Below are 20316 nucleotides of genomic sequence, written 5' to 3'. Positions count from 1 at the left end.
GGAAAGACAAATCAATTAAAAGACATCTAACTTCCAGTTAGACAAATAATAGTCATTGGAAAATGTCTGTAACACTAAAGGCATGGTGGGGGGAGGGGGAGTGCTGGTTTAGAAGTTCAAATACTAAATAGAGGATAACAGATACTTAACTCCATACTAATAAACAATATGAGAAAATTATTTTGGACATGTTTTCAAATAAGTTTCTCTTTATGGACTCTATGGCAATCTCTCTATGGCATCACTTTTTTTTTTATTAAAGTGTAGTAGATATGCAATATTTTATTAGTTTCAGACATACCACAGTCATTCAACATTTATATATATATATATATATATATATATATATATATATGTTATGAAGTCATCACAATAAATCTAGCTACCATCTGTCACCATACATATTACATATTATTAACTACATTTCCTATGCTGTACATTGTATCCCCATATCTACCTTATTTTTGAATGTTTGGCAGGGTTTTTTGTTTTTATTTTATTTTTTTAATGTTTATTTATTTTTGAGAGACAAAGAGAGACAGAGTATGAGCGGGGGAGGAGCAGAGAGAAAGGGAGACACAGAATCCAAAGCAGGCTCCAGGCTCTGAGCTGTCAGCACAATCTGACGAGTAGCTTGAACTCACGAATCGCGAGATCATGACCAGAGCCGAAGTCAGACACTCAACCAAGCCACCCAGGCACCCCACGAGTTTTTGTTTTTAATTCCAGTACATTTAACAGTGTTACGTTAGTTTAAAGTGTAATTCAACAATTCTATGTATTACTCAATGCTCATCAAGATAAATGTAATCTTAATCCCCCTCACCTATTTCACCCTTCCCCCCACCTACCTCGCCTCTGGTAACCATCTGTTTGGTCTATTTTATAACTGGAAGTCTACACTCCCTCTTGTAAAATAAAGAAAAATTCTTGTATTAAATTCATACAAAATAAACCAGATTAAAAATAGGTAACCTTAAAAATCCTAACAGTAAAATGTTTTGAAAGGCAACAACATGATTTCTGTAGTAAATTCATTAAAAAATAACTATATAATACTACTAATAACTATTATAGCTTCCAATTTATATCAGTATGTTTTTTTTATTTCACTAATTTTTTTGTATGTTCTATTTAGAATTTAAAACCTTCAGTGTCTCACTTAAAGACAGTCATACAACACTCAAGAATGACTTGAAGATGACTCAATAAAACTACTACAGCAGGCCACCTGGGTGGCTCAGTCGGTTAAGCGTCTGACTTTGGCTCAGGTCATGATCTCAATGTTCGTGAGTTCAAGAGGCAAGTCAGGCTCTGTGCTAACAGCTCAAGAGTCTAGACCCTGCTTCGGATTCTGTGACTCCCTCTCTCTCTACCCATCCCTCTCTCTCCTCTTTCAAAAAATAAATAAAAGATGCCTGTGGCTCAGTTGGTTATGTGTCCAACTTAGACTCAGGTCATTATCTCATGGTTCCTAAATTCAAGCCCCACATCGGGGTTTGCACTTAACAGTTCAGAGCAAACTGCACTGACGGGTTCAGATTCTCTGTCTCCTTCCCTCTCTGCTCCTCCACTGTACGCACTCTCTGTCTCTTTCTCAAAAATAAATAAATAAACTTTTTTTTTTAAGGAAAAAAAATTTTTTAAAAACCCACTACTGCAGCAAAAACAAAGGACAGGGATAGTCCAAACTGAAACGGCTCCTGTGGGAAGGGATATGAGAGCTTTTTATCTTTTATTTTAAATCATTCTGGGGAGCCTGGGTGGCTCAGTCAGTTAAGCAATGGACTTCAGCTCAGGTCATGATCTCACAGCTCGGGGTGGTTCAAGCCCCACATCAGGCTCTGTGCTGACATCTCAGAGCCTGGAGCCTGCTTCAGATTCTGTGTCTCCCTCTCCCTCTCTCTCTCAAAAATAAACATTAAAACATTTTTTTTTAATAAATCATTCTGATGCCATTAATGATATATAGAAGCAAAAGAGCAAAACTGGAAGAGAAGACAGGTGACCCTAGAATCTAATCCAACATACTTATACATATATTCAAAACATTTTTGCACTCTTTTAATATGTACTGAAACTTCCAAAAATACAGTATCTCATAAATTGAAAAACACTGTCTTTATATAGAACCCTACCAAAAGGTGTTCATCATTTTAGGAAAAAATACTACATAGCAATGCTGATCATGGTATTTGAGTCGCCCATTTAACATATGTGTATGTTAGTCTGATCTGCAGCAGCTGCATTCTTGACTATTCTACACATGGGTATTAGCATCGCACTACTTTATTCTATCCTACAGTACAGGAGAAGCTAAGTCTTCAAATACTGAAATACATGTATTAATATATAAATCTATATTTAAATTTACATATTCATAATATACATATTATAATCTATTATTATGTACATAACTTACTATTACTTTCATGTTATGTCACTATGTTCATTTTTTATTTTACATATGTATATACATATATACATATGTGTATATATATTCACACATATACATAGATCTAATTTCATTTCAGTGTGGTAAACGAGGTATCACAAATCAATTGTTTTGAAAAGGGGGCACCAAGTCTGACAGAATAGAGAATTTCTAGTATAACAGTAAAAGAGAATGGGACTGAGGCCAGAAAACTGACATTTTAAAGGAAGAATGAGGAACAAAGAGGGAGAAATAGAAAGGTAGAAAGTATCTTGGGAGAGAGAACTATGCCGAAGGAGAAAGAAGTCTCTATGAGAGCTCCACCAAATGGCTCAGAAGAGGCTGATAACAACTGAAAATAAACCAGAAGATTTGAAAATGGGAATGTCACTGGTAATCTCTGAACAGTTTCAGTATAGTAGTTGAGACAAATGATACTGCAGTGAGAAAACGAGTAAACAGAGGAAAAACAGAAAGAGCTAATAAGAGCATTCTCTTTCAAGAAGTTAGGATAAGGGAATGAGAAATAAGACAAAAGAACAAGGAGCATGGCAGGATCAAAAGGAGGAAGGGTTTTTGTTTGTTTCTGGGTTTTGTTAGTTAGGCTAGAAAAGACTTCTGAGAGGTTCATTCAAATTTACTAGATATCAAGGCCTGACTTTATTATATATGCCTAAATACAAGTTTTAAGAAATAATACTCTTTTACAAACTGAAATGTTTATAGATGATATTATATGATATCTTGGATTTGATTCAAAATAATCTGGAGGGGGAAGTAATTGTTATAGATCAAGAAAAGGTAAAATAAAATTAGCCCTAAATTGCTAACTGTTGAATCTGGGTCATGGATACATGGTGGTTCTTGGCTCTTCTTTTCTTAATATGCTTAAAACTTTCCACGATGATTTTTTTAAGAAAATTTTTTCTAAAATATGCTCAATTATTTTTCATTTTTATATATAACTGTGTGCTATTCCATTAAATGTCAAAGAGATGATACTGATTTTTATCACAGCATATTTTAAGGTTTTTCTTAGGAATGAGTATACATTAATTGTTGATTTATCTCAATTTCTCAATTTTCCATGTGACCACAGCAATTTCATATTCAACTAGATGGAAAAAAGAGGTGAAAAATAGATGAAAGCTGATTCTAAGGCTCTGGGTCACACAGTTCACAAATCTATCCCCTAAAGGAATTCTATTTGACAGTATCCATATTATACCATTTTTAAAAATGCTTATTTTCTAATCACAGCTTTATATGAAATGTGTTTGAAATTGCCTCTAAATTTATAAATTTTACAATACTGATAGAAAAAATGAATTCTGAACTAAGAGCCATAGGAATTACCTTTTCAGTGCTGCCTCTAATTTAACTGTATAACCTCATCAAGTCTCTTAACCTCTCTAAGCCTATTTCCTCAACTTTTTTTTTTTAAATGTTTATTCATTTTTGAGAGAGAGACAGAGCGTGAGTGGGGGGGAGGAGCAGAGAGAGAGGGAGACAGAATATGACGCAGGCTCCAGGCTCTGAGCCGTCAGCACAGAGCCCAACGCGGGGCTCAAACTCACAAACAGTGAGATCATGACCTCACTGTCGGACGCCAAAGTCGGATGCTTAACCAACTAAGCGACCCAGGAGCCCCAGTTTCCTCAACTTCTTAACGAGGAATTGGAATTAAATTAACTCCAGAGTAATGTCCATTTCTAACTTTCTAGACTTCTACATGTCTGCCCTAGAGGAAACCTGAACACCTCCACAACCCAAGCAGACAATGATCTAGACCAGCATTTCTCCAAGTCAATGGACCCCTGAAAATCCCAGAGACTGTTACAGAGTCAACAAGGTCAAAACTATTTTCATAATAATACTAAGACACTTGCCTTTTTCAATGTAGTTACATTTACCCCAATTATGCAGAACCAATGATAAGTAAATCTACTACCACTTTAGCCAGAACCAGGACAGTGATCACTGCCCCCCCCAGTAAAAGAATGCTGGTTTCACTTAGGTATACCTCTAAGCAATAAAATTTATTAATTTTAGTACATCTTGATCCTAAATACAACTTTTTAGCATTCTATATGATGAAACAGGAATTGCACATAAAGCATTTCTGCTGTAAGACAAAATATGATGGCTGCCTCAAGGAAAATTATTTGTCCAAACGTCTGAATTGTAATCTTCAGGAATTGGTTTTTTGGGGTTTTTTTTATGGAATACCATTGTTACTGGTAAGACTGACTATCCTTGGTTATTCAAACTTGGGTTTTTGGCAAATTTGGGGTTTTGTTTGTTTTTGTTTGCTTATTTTTGTGTTTTCTGTGGGTTTGTTATTGTTGTTTTAAGTTTATTTATTTTGAGAGAGAGAGAGGGAAAGAAAGAATCCCAAGCAGGCTTTGCACTGTCAGCACAGAGCCTGATGCAGGCCTCGATACCATGAACCATGAGATCATGACCTGAACCAAAATCAAGAGTCGGATGTTTAACTGACTGAGTCACCCAGGCGCCCTGGGTTTTGTTTGTTTTTTTGAGTAAAGCCTGTCACTTCAGGGAAAGAGACTTACAATATCTGTTGACAATATTAAAATTCTGCTTTTCAAGCAGAATCTTGGAAAACTTGTATCTACCACCTTGAACATAATAGTTTATGCTGTTCAAGTTTAAATAGTTAAACAATTTTTCTGATAAAATCAAAATATAATTTTTTTTGATATTACAAGATATTACAAGATCTACATAATTCAGCAAGACAGTGTGTTTCAAATGACCAATACATCAGGTTATAAAATCATGCATGGGTAAAAGATTCATTCATTCAGAGTGAAAAATACACCAACAGATTGTAATATAACAGAGTGCAAAAGTTCACTAGTATGGTTTAAGATTCCACTTTGAAACTTTAAGAAATTACCACCTGCTTAGTTTGGATGAAGGATCAAAGAATATACACAATTATCTAAAAAGGTTATGTTACTACTTCCTTTCTCAAGGATATATTTGGGTGAGGCCAGATTTTCTTCATAAACAGTTCAACCAAAAACAACATAATGCAGCAAAAACTGAATCCAGTTATCATCTATTAAATTAGACATTATAGAGATTTATAAAAAATATAAAATAGTGCCACTTTTTTCACAAATTTTTGTTTTGGATAACACTTACATTTTTTTTTGTTAATTTTTTTAAGTAATCTCTACAACCAACATGGGGCTTAAACCCACAACCCCAAGATCAAGAGTAGGATGCTCTATCAACTGAGCCAGCCAGGTACCCTGCAAATAGTTCTTTTTCATAAAATGTCATTTTCTGTTAACATGTATTTATTAAATATTATTTTTAAATGGGTTAAATAATTTAATTTCTAAATTTTAATTTCTAACACAGTAAATAATGACAGCTATAACCAAACAGATAACAAAATCTTTACAGAGTCCTCAATAATTATGAATCTTTAAAGAGTCCTAAAACCTGAGATCCACTATTCTACATAAAACTTTACCAAATCTTCTGCTAGGCTGCTCACATTCGCTACTGAGAGTAGGGGAGGATGAAAGAAGACACATATATATTATATAACCTTTGGTAAGTATTATAAAAGAGGTATAATTCCAAAAAGTAAATTTGGGAAAACGGTTTTAAAAGATTTAATTCAAACAGGTCATGAAAGACAGGTAAAACTGACTAAAGGTCAATCCATTCCAGACAAAGGTCTGTTTGAACAAGAGTAGGAAGGAGGGAGAATAAGGACATGTCTAGGAAATAGGCTAATGGGGCTAGAGCCTGGCACAGTGGCAGAAGTTTGACAAATGCTGCAGTGAGCCAAGAGATTAGGCCACGGACGGCTTCAATCCCACAATAAAAAGTTTGAACTCTAAAATGTATTAACAAAGGGCTAACTGGGACTCTTATTCGGCAAGAGACTATTACAATCAAATTTCTACTTTGAAATACAACCGTAATGGATATGCACAGGACAGACTGTACATTGAGGAAAAGGACCAAATTCAGGGAGACATGTATGGAAGAAAAAGTAATGAAGCTTGCATTCAGTCAGAGGGAGTAGAAAGTGAAGGATGGCCTTCTAGAAGCAAAACAGGGTTTGGCAAGTGAACGACTATGATAAGAGGGAAAGGGTGAGTTAAAGTGCTGAACTTCAGGGGTGCCTGGGTGCTCAGTTGGTTAAGTCCGGGTAAGTGATCATGATCTTATGGTTTGTGAGTTCGAGCCCTGCATCAGGCTCTGTGCCTGAGACTCACAGCTCAGAGTCTGGAGTCTGCTTCGGTTTCTGTGTCTCCCTCTCACGTTGCCCCTCCCTTGCTCGTGCTCTGTCTGTCTCTCTCAAAAATTAACATTTAAAAAAAATTTTTTTAAAGACCTAAACTGGAATAACGAGGTAATAGGACTGTCATAAGGGAAACAGAAGATCCAAGTTTCTCAGGGGAGGTGGATTTGATGGGAATTATGAAAATTTGAGGTGTCTTGTAGAGCATCAGTTCAGAAATGCTAGTCAAAATGATACAGAAAGAGATTCGGGGAAAATTTGCCCTAAAAATAAGAATTGGGACCATGGGATTAATATAATTATCAAAAATAAGAACAGGGGTGTCTGTGTGGCGCAGTCGGTTGAGCGTCCGACTTCAGGTCGTGATCTCATGGTTCGTGGGTCTGGGCCCCGCGTCGGGCTCTGTGCTGACAGCTCAGAACCTGGAGCCTGCTTCGGATTCTGTGTCTCCCTCTCTCTCTGTTCCTCCCCCACTCGCTCACACTCTGTCTCTCTCTCTCAAAAATAAAGATTACAAAAAATAATAATTAAAAAAAAAGAACAAAGTGAGTAGAGCAAAGTGCCAAATATGGGAGTTTATTGGACACAAACAGTAAAGGCACAGGCAGAGAAAATTAAGCAGTAAAAACAAAATAGGAAAAGTCAGAGTCTTCACAGAGGGCATGACCACAGAAGCTAAGAGAAAAAAATTCAAGGAGGATTAGTTGGTCAATAGCTGAAGAAGTTGGAAAAGAATAATGACCAAAATGAGGCCACTGGATCTATTAATTACTAGGTTACAGAGTAGTCTCTGTTGAGTGTTTAGGGACAGAACACAGATTACAATGAATCTGGGTTCATGGCCTCATTAGCATGGTATTAGGTACAGGAAATAAATATTTTATCCAGAGCTACATTAAAGTATGTTTTCCAAACAACAGTTTGTCTGCTTTTCAACTACAATAATTTTTTAATAAAACTATCTCTCTAAATTTAACTGTTATTTTCAGACAATTTACTTCAGGCCACACAAAACACTGATTTTAGCATTAAAGCAGAATACTATCATTTACCTAATAAATTTTATGACACACAAAGAATTTACAAAAAAAAAAAAAGAATTTACTATTACATTATATACTGAACCTCAATCTAGTGCTTAAAAGAATATTATTCTTAGTAGATAAGCCTACCAAAGGACATTTTAGTACAAATCCAAGAAACAGCATTTATTTAAGAAAAATCTCTATTACCCAATCCCTTTTTATTGGTAATATCAAACACAATATGAGACCAAATTTAATTTAAACATATTTATATGAAATGTGTATTTAGCCAGACCTATGTTTATACAACAATAATATGTGAAATATCCATATATATTAGTACAATCTAAAAAACAATCATTTGTTGAAAAAAGGATTCTTCCCCTTACAAAAGAAATCACTAATGGAATACTTTAAATAAATAAGAAACTTTCCCAGGATAATATGAAATTACAGTTCAATTCTTTATTTAACTTACACAAAACTTTACAGGAATACATTTGTTTAAAGCAAATTCATGAAGTATGTAATCAAAATGGGCAGTGAAAGGGTTTAAAAACTGTAAAGGTGGAGGGCACCTGGGTGGCTCAATCAGTTAAACCTCCAACTCTTGGTATCAGCTCAGGTCATCATCCCAGGGTGCTGGATGGAGCCCACATCAAGCTCCACACTGAGTATGGAGTCAGCTTGGTATGGAGTTATTCCATATGGAGGTATGGAGATATTCTCTCATATTCTCTCTCTCTCTCTCTCTCTCTCTCTCCCACCTCCCTTCCCCTGTGTGGCTCTCCCTGGATCGTGCTCTCTCTCTCTCTTAAAAAAAAAAAAAAAAAAGGCAAACTTATCAGTAGAATGTATCTATGAGATGCAAAATTCTGACTGACATATTTTTTCTGGGCTCTAAAACATCTATAGTGAAATCTGTCATATGCTCAAACCCAGGCAATTCCCATCTTCCTTGCCCTCCCCACCTTCTCAATTTGCCATGGAATACCCAGTGACTAGTTCTACACTAAGCACTCATCTGTTTTCTCCATCATCTCGATGGCCAACACAAGATATAGTTTTGTTTGAAACCTCAAGCAAAAGGATTAAAAGATACATAAAATCATCTACTCTCATCTTCAAGCCAATAATGATGGACAGGAAGAGCAGAGAACTAATACATTCCTCCTCAAAACACATACACATGAATACACTTTGTTCTTCCTCAAAATACCAAAAGGATAACAAACAGCAAATCATGCCCACAAACCAAAACACAGTTGTTTCATCTAATTTTAGAAAAAAAATAACAAGGAACTGGAGAACAGTTCTCTCTGGAATAACTCAATCCTCAAATCAAGGAAATTCAAAGAGCACAACATGGAAAAACCAACAGCCTCAATTCTCCCCTTTGGGATACTAATTCTATCAGCCCAAATCAAAATAAATACTATGTTTTTAGAAGATCCCAAAAAAGTCTGAAATTTCTCTTTTTCAAAAAAGACAAAAAAAAGCCCACTCACAGAGAAGATACCTAAATGTACCATTTCAAGCACAGGTACTCTATGATTTACTCCAAACCTGTTTTATTTCTTTGTACCATATGCTTTTAAGACAAGCTTATAAACATATTTGTTTCTAAAAAAAAAAAAAAAAAAAAAAAAAAGACCCAATTATAATTACACCCGGAAGTATCCTTTATTTAGTCTCATAACCAGGTGTTTCTTATTTGATTAATTTGCTCAGTCCTAGACTATACGGTTAGTTGTTCCTTTTCTGGAGGCTGTGAACAAGACCTAGTCTAACTGTACTTGAAACAAGTAGTCTCAAGTAATGTGCAGATGTCTCACAAGATTTGTTTAATCTGAGTAAAATCTTGTACTTCTTTTCCCTCAAACCTTCAAAAGTAGAAAGAAAATATAAATATAATCTAATTGTTTTTGGTGGGCAGTACTGCTCATATACTAGGGACCTTCATACCATCTCTTTAAGAAGAGAAACCCGTTTTAGTAATCCTCAGGAATTTGTCCAAAATAAAAGACATGGATTTAAACTTGTACCCAGAATTCAGGTTAACTAGGTAAAACTAGCATTAACAAAAGACAGTTGAGTAACCCCAAACTGCAACAGATGTATACAGAAATTTAAAGTGTCTTTAAAAGGACTTGGGGAGGAAGGACAATTATTTCACAACAGCCTTACTTCTATGAACTGTTACTACATTATGCATGTGTTCTGCTCTTTTTGCTATCAAGAGTTCAGATGAACAGGAGGTAAAAGTTCCATAAGGCAAAGCCCTCTTCTTGACAAAAAAAAATTTTTTTTTTTTAATTTTTTTTAACTTAGTCATTAAAAGATTTTTTTCAGGGGCATGTGGGTGGCTCAGTCAGTTAACCATCCGACTCTTGATTTTAGCTCAGGTCATGATCTCACAAGTTCATGAGTCCATGAGCCCTGTGCTGACAGAGACTGCTTGGGATTCTCTCTCTCCCTCTCTCTCTACCCCTCCCCCACTCATGCATACTTTCCCAAAATAAATAAAATTTTTTTAAAGTAATTTTCTATGAAAAACATTTACTCTACCAAACCAAGACTACCTAATTTCAGAAACCTCATTAAAGCACAACAATATATTAATAAAAGGATTTTATGCCAATGGACCTAGGTTATGTTTCTCATTGGGTTATATGGATCATCAAAAGTTCCTAAGGGGAGCCTGGCTGGCTCAGTCGATACAGCATGCAACTCTTGATCTCTGGATAGTGAGTTCAAGCCTTATGTTGGGCATAGAAATTACTTTTTAAAAAAAATAAACCCTCCTAAAATAACTGTCCAATTAAATGAGAAAGCAAATGAACTATTTTCTAAGCATGTATAAGACAGGTAGTCTCAAGTATTTTTGAGATGTATCACAACTCTCAAAGTTATTTAAATTGTACCAAGGAAATGCTACAAATTCCCAAAGGTTCTAATCAATGCCTTATTTATTCTCCACTTGCTGCAACAAACCCACAATCCATCCTTTGCTCTGTTCCAGCCCTGGGAGGATGAGCCTGCAGAGATCATCACCTAGGCTCCCCAGCTGGGTTCAAGCAATGCAAGCCAATGAACAAGACCGAAAAGAGGGAGGAGAGGTCAGGAACTTCCCCTCCCTCCCTCCCTGCCAGTCAGGCCTGCCTTAAAGCCACAGTTCCCTGGGGCCCTCCTCCACAATTCCAGCTCTCAACTCTCAGCTCTGGTAATCTCTGGAGAATTAAGGGCTTCTCACCATTGCTATCCCCTGAGTGCTTCTTTCAAGCACCCCCACCCCACCCCACCAACCCCCCTCCACTTCTTGTTTGTTCTCTAACCTCGGTAATCTGTTCTTTTCTACCATCAAGGATAAAATCTCTTTCCTGCTAGGAGCTTGCCTGATGCAGTTAACAATACCAAGTCTGGTTAGTCCAAAATAGCACATTATCTAAAGAAATCCAATTTTAAAAGTTTAACAAGGTCTTAAGATATAACAAGGTCTTAATACAAGTAAGTACTACTTATTTGTAATATTGCTATTTCTATAATTGTTTAAAAATTAAATATAATCAGCTCACTTCCAAATGAAACTGGGTAAAAGCTGAAAAACTCATTGCAATTAAATTTAGGTGTGAAATTCAACACTGCACTGTCCTCCCAAGATAAATGCCTATAGACCACAAATAAGCTTAACAGGGGGAAAAAAATCGATGAAGGGATTCTGGTAACTGATATTTCACTTCCTTCTACCATACACTGTCTGGTTAATCCAAACAATTTTTTTTGTTGTTATTGTTAAAGCCCTTCCTAAGTACAAGATGAAGAAAAGTTTTAAACCAGTGGTTCTCAAATTTTGGTGTACAAGTAAATTCAACCAAGAAATTTGTCAAAATGCTAAGCCCAGGTTCCACCCACACCTTCCTGACAAGTGTTTCTACCAGTTCCCAGGTAATTCTGATGCACACCTAAATTTCAGAACTTCTTAAAACTGGCCAACTTCAAGATTCCACCCAAATCTCCAATACATTTTTTTCTCTTTGACTGAATATTTCACATTAAATATTGTCAAACAGGGGTGCCTGGGTGGCTCAGTCAGTTAAGCATCTGACTTCGGCTCAGGTGATGATCTTGCAGTTCATGGGTTCGAGCCCCGCGTCGGGCTCTGTGCTGACAGCCTGGAGCCTGGAGCCTACTTCAGATGCTGTGTCTCCGTCTCTCTCTACCTCTCCCCTACTCACTCTCTGTCTCTCAAAAATGAATAAACCTTAAAAAAAAATATTGCCAAACAAAAAAATTTTTAAAGCATAGTCACAATAATAATGCACACTAATTATATACCACTGTGAGATGTGTTTCACATGTATTATTATCTAATTTGGTTCTCACAAGAACCACACCAGGTAGGTAATATTGCCCCCATTTTACAGATAAGAAAACTGAAACCCAGAGAAACTAAGTAATCTGACCAAAGTAATGACCGGTAAAACCAGGATCACCTCTGGTCTGCCAGTCCCTCTTACCTATACACTGGACAAGTTAGTACTTGTACCTAAATGCAACTCTGGAGCCTCAGGACTGTCACAAAAAGGATTAAGCCTAAGGGCCAAGCAGTTAGACAATCAATAATCCTCCCTGTCCACTCCCTCCCCACAACAAGCTCTCCTGACTCCCCATCCCTCCTCACTCACCGAGGCCTTCCACTTACATGGTATGCTATCACATTGTGGTAGAACATCACAAATCTGTGTATATATCAGCACTCTTTCTACTCTTACCTACTGCATGCTAAGTATCTCCAAACTCCATTTCCACTGTGAGCCTGAGTAAATTTAACATCTCTGTGCCTCAGTTTCCCAGTCTATAAGTTATGGGTCATAATACCAAGTGCACTAAGTAGTGATTAGCTGAGACAATGTACATAAAGTACTTGCTTGACATAGTATCTAACACATAGCAAAAGCAACAACTCAATAAACAATAGCTGCTAGTCCAACATATCAATCATAGGTCCCATTTATTTTCTCCCAGCTTTGTTTCCTGAGACTGAGATAAAAAATGGAACATATGCTTACTTATCAGGAGTAGATGGGTAACAGTGTTATAACTCAGTGTTACAATGCCAGGCATAAAATATTTCAGAGTAAATGAGTCTTTGAGTAGCCATCAAATTGTACTACTTGACAACTATTTCCCAACTTTAGGGTCAGGCCTGTTGATTACACACTAGTATGAAGAGTCTATAATTAACTTAATTCAAAACAACAATAAAATGTCACTCAGCACAGGGACTTGGTGTTAATTTATCACTGTATCACCAACACTTAGAACAGTGCCTGGCTCATAGCAGACACTCAAATATCTGTTAAGTGAACAAAGGCATAAAGGTACCAATGCAGACACATCTTAGCTCATTAGTGAATCTTTACAAAAAAACAAGCATAATTATCAAACCAGTATCAATGTGGCAAGTAATAAAAGTTATTTTCAAAATTCCCCCAGAATATTTTTCTCCTTTTTTTTAAGATGTGATACAAACACACACAAAAATCCAAGCAGGTAATGAAATAAACATATTTTTGTGAGTGTTCCATCCTGGGTTCTGTGTCCTAGAATTTAGCAGACAGTTCAAGTTTAGGTTGTTTCAACACTTCTGGATGCTACAAGGTCTCCATCTTATAACCATGTTTGTCTAGTTCAGGTTGTAACTGATTGGAGAAGTCATCCTCTACACTGTCATCATCCCAATTATCCTCCGAGACATGTGCATCTGAATCTTCGTCTTCACCTAAACCAGCCCACTCTTCCGCAGGGAACTCCTTGAACTCCTCATCCTCCTCCAAGAGACCCAAGCCTACAAGCTGCTTTTTCTCTGACACTGCGACCCTCCCCACGAAAAATCTCTCAGGCCTGGAAGAAAGTTGGAACTCTCACACTTCCTCACCGAAGCCACCCAAGCTGCTGCTGCATCTGAAGCCGGCCTTACCATAGAACTCTCCTTTCTTTCTTAAAACAGATGTGTGTCCTTTAAAAACTCTCCAACTAGAAAAGTTAATTACTAACCTCAGCTCCATGTGCTTGCTTCGGCAACACATATACTAACCTCAGCTCCATTAATCTACTAAAAATGCTGGGGCGCCTGGGTGGCTCAGTCGGTTAAGCGGCCGACTTCGGCTCAGGTCACGATCTCACGGTCTGTGAGTTCGAGCCCCGCGTCGGGCTCTGTGCTGACAGCTCAGAGCCTGGAGCCTGTTTTGGATTCTGTGTCTCCCTCTCTCTCTGCCCCTCCCCGTTCATGCTCTGTCTCTCTCTGTCTCAAAAATAAATAAACGTTAAAAAAAAAAAAAATGTTAAAGTAGTTCCATAATAATGCATCATGCTCATCTCCTGCTTTATATGAAGAAAGAAAAAAAAAAACAAACCTAGTAACCATTTAACAATTATCACTTTAGTGATGCTGACTTTTCAGAATTTCTGGAACCATTCAAACTGAAGCCACAAAATGAAGTCACCACTAAGAGGCTGACACCAACTAACACCTAAGAGATAAGAGAACTGTGATCTACTATGGGAATACACAGACAGAAGTTCCATTCTCAGCTATTCTTCTAGGCAGCCACCTATGTATCCTTCAACAAGTGCTTAATTTTTTTGTCCCCACTTTCTCATCTGCAGAGTAGGAGTAAGTTTATCATATCTACTTCAACAAGTTGTTTTAAGGACCAAATGTACACAAAATGATTTCCAAAACAATAAAGTGCCATACAAATGTAAGTTGTTAAATTTTATATAAACTTCAACAGATTTTAAATGGATGTTTCTATTTACCTTTCTTTTTATGTCTCTGCCACTCTTTGTATTTGCTAGATCCAAAGATCTGCCAGTACGCAGAAGAAACAGTTTCTGCCTAGCCAGGTTTCAAATATACTAGGCCCTCAGTAAATATTTGTTGAAAAGATGTTCATCCAGGGGCGCCTGGGTGGTTCAGTTGGTTAGGCATCTGACTTCAGCTTAGGTCATGAACTCACAGGTTTGTAAGTTCAGGCCCCGCATTGGGCTCTGTGCTGACAGCTCAGAGCCTGGAGCCTGCTTTGGATTCTGTGTCTCCCTCTCTCTGTGTTCCTCCCCCACTCACACTCCATCTCCCTCTCTCAAAAATAAATAAAGATTAAAAAAAAAAAAGATATTCATTCACATATAAGAGAAATTTTAAAATTCTGCTATATGCAATACCATATCTTGTAAAGGTTAAGTAGCAGGTTACTTTCAAATAAAATAACAAGTGACGTAACTTATATAAAAGATGCCTGTGGTTTTCTCAAAAGCACCACCTTCCTTTGTGCACATTACTCAGCCTAGATATAAATATTCACCTATGTGAATATCACCCAAAGAATGTACTTCAATATTGTGGTTTCACTGGAGTTATGCTTTCTGCATTGAAAAAGACTTCCCTTCTCTTTAACACTAGCAAGATTTCTGAAGATGCCAGATTTTTTCTTCCAGTTTTACATTCTATGCTTCAGCATTTACAGGGAGAACTTTTGGTGGACTAGTGGTCACTTCTCAAACTACCAGGTCATTCTTACACTAAATAAGAAAAAAAGTTTAGGGGTGCCTGGGTGGCTCAGTCGGTTGAGCATCCGACTTTGACTCAGGTCATCATCTTGCGGTTCGGGAATTTGAGCCCCGCGTCGGGCTCTGTGCTCACAGCTCAGAGCCTGGAGCCTGTTTCAGATTCTGTGTCCCCCTCTCTCTCCACCCTACCCCTGCTTGTGCTCTGTCTCTCTCTTTCAAAAATGAATGAAACTTTTTTTTTAAGTTTATTTTTGAAAACCAGGCATGCAAAAATATTCCAACACTTACATTTTAAGATTATTAATAATGAATAGTCCACTAAATTTGTCAAATAAAAGCATAACTGTTTTAAATGGTAAACTTCCTGGGTCCTCTGAATATTATATAATGCCTCAAAAATCGAATTTAAGCTTATTTAATGTTAGTTCTTGATTATCTACACACACACACACACACACACACACACGGAGATGTGTTACAGATCATCCATTAATAATTTATATTAAGCCCTTGGATGATGGTTTTGTATTTACTGTTGAATATTAGTATCCTTGAGATGCAAAATTCCTAATAGTTCAAACCAAATAATGAAATATCTGTAAACACAGTCACCCAACTCAGCTGTCCTACCATTTTTCTTCTTTCTCATTTACCCAAATACAACTACATTCTTCTGTTGAAAGAACTCCTACTTTGCTACAAAAGATGGACTTTGCGTGCTCATTTTTGTCCTTTATATCTATTATAGTTTAAAGGACATTCCTGAAATAAACACAGGCCATAAAAAAATCGTCCTAACAGTACAGGTGACAATTTAATAATAATTTGAAAACAAGCCCCCAACACCAGGATTACACAGTTAATATCTGAAAGATAGCTACTGTATTTATGGGCAATGATCTTTCTCATTTGAAGAAAATATAAAGTTTTATCCTAAACAGGAACACTATACTATTCATTTTATAGACAATGAAAACCAGTGTTATTAATTCTAATTCCTATGAACCCATCAAAATAAAAAGTGCACAGTATGCATAATATTCTAGAATTTACATCAGAAATGATAAAGTGGGGTGCCTGGGTGGCTCCACTGGTTGAGTGACTCTTGATTTCAGCTCGGGTCATGATCCCACGATTGTGGGATCGAGCTGCATGTCAGGCTCCACACTGGGCCTGTTTAAGATTCTCTCTCTCTCTCCCTCTGCCCCTCTTCTCCCACTCACGCACATACTCTCTCTTTAAAAAAAAAAAAAAAAAAGGAAATGATAAAGCAACACATTACTGTTCAAAGTTGTCAACTTAAAAATGACAAAACAGAATTCAACATTAGTTCCAGAACCACATTCATGACCTATCTCATTCGCACTCCTGTGTGCTTTCTTCAAGTTACATTCTTTAACACAATACCAGTTCTGCAGGTTTATTTGAACGGTCTACCAAATGAACTGAAATCAAGGCAACCAGGTCCAATGGAAAGGACAGGGGTTTCATGGTCAGAAGACTTAGGTGTGAATGCAGACTTTGTTCGTCTGAAGCTGTAAGACCTTGCACAAATATTTAATCCTCTAAGCTTAAATTTCCTCATGTGTAAGAGGACAAGACCACCAACCTTGAAAATTATTTTGTAAATCAAATCCCTTGGTTTGTGTTCTGATTATGGCAGATGCTTAATAAATGGGTGACTATCTTATACAACTAAACGGCCAGTTCACAAATTATTATAAAGTGCCTCATTAAGGGGATCACAAACTGTATGAGATTTATTAAAGCTGTAATACCTCTTTCAGATGAAAATGTTTTAATATACAGAAATGTTCAGAGGTTAGAAATCTTTTTAAAACTGACATTTTACATACCAAAGTAAAGCTTCAATGATCAACGGTGAAAATTAGTTAATTTTTTTTTTATGTTTGCGGTACTTAGACTTATTCAAACCTCACATGCTCAAAAATCTTAAAACTCTATGAAAAAGGAACAGTACTTTAGAATCCAGAGACAGCCCAGTTATCTAAACAATGGGCTACATGATACACCACAGTCTCCAGGCAAAGTCACAACAGGATGAGAAAAGAGCCTTCAGCCACTCTCAGATTTCCTGCCCACTGTTATTTTAAAACTTGATCATATAAACATAAACAGAGGGGGAAAAAAATCCACTTCAAATGAGCTCCATGGGTTATGATTTATGATCTGTTTTTAATACCCTGAATTAATTTACATTAAATACTGCTATAGTTCATTACATTTTTCTTGCTCACATTTCTGGGCACTAATGAATAATATATGTATATTATAGTTTTATACAGTATATATTTAGAGTTTTTAATCATGATCATCTTTTCTTAAAGTCATTCATCATTTCTGTTACTCCCTCTTTAAAACTTAGTTTTGGAAAACAAAAATGTAACTCAAACTGGGAGAACGATAAATAGTATGTCACACAGAACATACAAACACAATGGGCAAATCTGCTTAAGACCAAAATGACTTCTGTTTACCACTGTGCATCTAATTCTGCACAACTTAAAATACTCAAAACGAGCTGGATATTTAAAAGTCAATGAGTTATTTTGAACGGTTGCATTGTTTCAAGCTCTGGCTACAGCCCAATTTGTAATGTTTCTAAAATTAATGATAAAAAACACCAATGTAATTTTTTCACTAAACAATTTCCAATTGTAAAACCACAGCCCAAGATACCCAGGAAGTTTAGTTAATTTGTACAGATATGCTGTTTTGCTGCCAACCTTTGTACCGTGACCATTACCAGCCCAAGTTCAAGATTCACATTTTACGGTGTGAACAGTGTCAACTGAATCTTAAGAATTTTTAAAACTCTCAAACCCTGACTATATTTAGATACATTGGATCTACACCACCAGAGCATAACACCAAATGAAATTTTTATTTAGCATGTACAGCAATCTGTGAAGTTGAAATAGTGTTCCTAGTTGTTCACTAATATCTGCAGATTAGGATACAAGCATTCCTCCACCGCAACTTTATACCAGAAAAAGTGTCACTTGTTTTCTTAAATTGTATAGAAACAGTATTTCTGACACGGGTGTTCTAGTAACAACCCTACCAAATTATTTCCTACTTAAAATCCCAGATTTTGAGCATTTTAATGGTTTTAAGGGGCTTTTGAACGTTAACAAATATAAAAAACTCTTGTTCAGTAGTACGCATATAAATTAACATACTCAAAATACTGGACAACTTAAAAACTAAAACCACAGCTTTAGACAGTCCCAACCTGGTCTCCTACCTGGTTAAACTATTAATTTAATATTGGCTGGCACCTGATCCTCGTATCTCAGAACAAACGGCTCCATTCCTACACTGGATTTTAAGCTTGTTGACTTAAGAGAAAATTATCACGGAGTGTCCAAGTCAGAATGGGACACCTGAGTGCCCTGCTTCTACCTGGGAGCTAGAGAAGATACACAAAGGTATCTTGGTGACGATAAACCCATGAAAGGAGACTCTCATTGTCCTGTGGAAATGAAAACCAGCCCTTGCACTACTGTGAGTCGCCGCCGCCGCCGCCGCCGCCCGGGCCCACCCATCACCTGCTTCACCCACACGCGTCCTCGGGAGGTGAAACCAGCCGTCGTTCCCCGGGCTGCCCGAGGAGGCCCCGAAGCAGGGCCCGCCAGGGGAAGCGAGGCCCTGACGCTGACGCCCCGAAGCAGTGGCTCAGGGTCACTCACCGGTGCGGACGCGAAGGCAGGTGCGCGGCGGCGAGGCTACCTGTGGCCGGTGAGGTGAAGGGCGGGGTGGGAGGTGATGAAGTTGACCGAAAAGGCCGACGACGTGAACGAGTTCAGAGTCGCGGTGGCGGCGGCGGCGGCGACAGGGCGGCGGCGGCGACCGGGCTCCGGCTCGCTTCCTGCTCGGACAGATCCCGGGTCCGTCTCCGCCCGCCGGCCGGCGCCCCGCCGAGTCCCCGGCCCCAGCGCGCGCACGTCACGGCTACGGAGCGCCCGAGGGGGCGGGGGCGCTGCGGGCCGGGGCGGGCCGACCGGGAGCGCGAGCGCACGAACGCGCGCTCCGAGAGGGGGCGCTGGGCGCCCGCGGCCGCCCCGCCCCTCCGCTCGCCCCCCGAGGGCAGCGCAAAGCCTCCAGGGCTGAGGTGGGCGACCCAGGGCGCCGGAAGGGGCTGCGGCGGACCGAGCTTTCTATCCCTGTTCGTCCCGCTGCGACCCCGCCTTCTTCGCCGTGGGGGCAAAGCAAGTTCTCTCCGGTCTGGATGCGGTGACTGCGCAGTCTGGCAACAGCAAGAATCAGTTCACGAAGAAAGTTGTTCAGGGCTGGGGGCTAGGACGCCGCGTTTCGCTAGAGGGAAGGCGGGAACAACACAACGTTGTTGCGAAGGGAAGATCACTGCTGCAAACTAGGCTCCAGTCTGAGTTGGCTTGGGCTGGGCTGCACTACGGAAGGAGCAACCTTGCTGTTCTCCTTTGGGTAGCAGAGGGTCTGAGATGGAAATTTTGCGTTTCTCCGGCCCCCGCCACTGCCGTCACATGTATCTATTAGAACACGATATTCTTTGTCGCTTAAATTATACTGTTTTTATAAGTAACATACTTGTGAATCATATTTGAATATTAAATATGAAGTTCCTATGCAAAACGGAATTATGAAAACATACACCGTCTTCACAACGAAAGAAGCTTAAGAAAATGAAATGGTAATTGACTGTAATGCTAAATATCTCCAATGAAAAAAGAGTACTTACATATGAGAATTACATTTTTTTCCTCAACATTTCTGTGTAGCAACTAGGAAACTTAAGGAAATCGACACGATTTTGATAAGAGACAAGTTTCAAATACTAAATTTTTCTACAGTTCTTTTGGTGGAAAAACTAAATTATGTTGAGATATTTTAGCATACGACTAAAACAAGAAAATATTAGGAATAAAATAGGGAAGTAAGAAAGAGGAAGAGAAACCAAGAAAGGAAATAATTTACAGCAACCTCAGAAATTC

The 20316-nt window shown here is 38.1% G+C and overlaps 1 protein-coding gene and 1 pseudogene across 5 annotated transcripts in view; both read right to left on the bottom strand.

The window, feature by feature from the left end:
- MYO6 (myosin VI) overlaps positions 1–19147 on the bottom strand; it is a 145924-nt gene extending 126777 nt beyond the window's left edge. For all 5 annotated transcript variants that reach the window (XM_060615993.3, XM_060615988.3, XM_060615989.3 and 2 more), the window contains exon 1: positions 19036–19147. The gene's annotated coding sequence lies outside the window, so the exon portion shown is untranslated. The remainder of the gene's footprint in view (positions 1–19035) is intronic.
- On the bottom strand, positions 11436–15971 carry LOC132667959 (26S proteasome complex subunit SEM1 pseudogene; annotated as a pseudogene).
- Positions 19148–20316: the final 1169 nt, after the last annotated feature.

This window comes from Panthera onca, chromosome B2 (assembly GCF_046562875.1).
Source record: "Panthera onca isolate mPanOnc1 chromosome B2, mPanOnc1 haplotype 2, whole genome shotgun sequence".
NCBI lineage: Eukaryota > Metazoa > Chordata > Mammalia > Carnivora > Felidae > Panthera > Panthera onca.
This window is presented reverse-complemented; position numbering and strand designations above follow the sequence as displayed.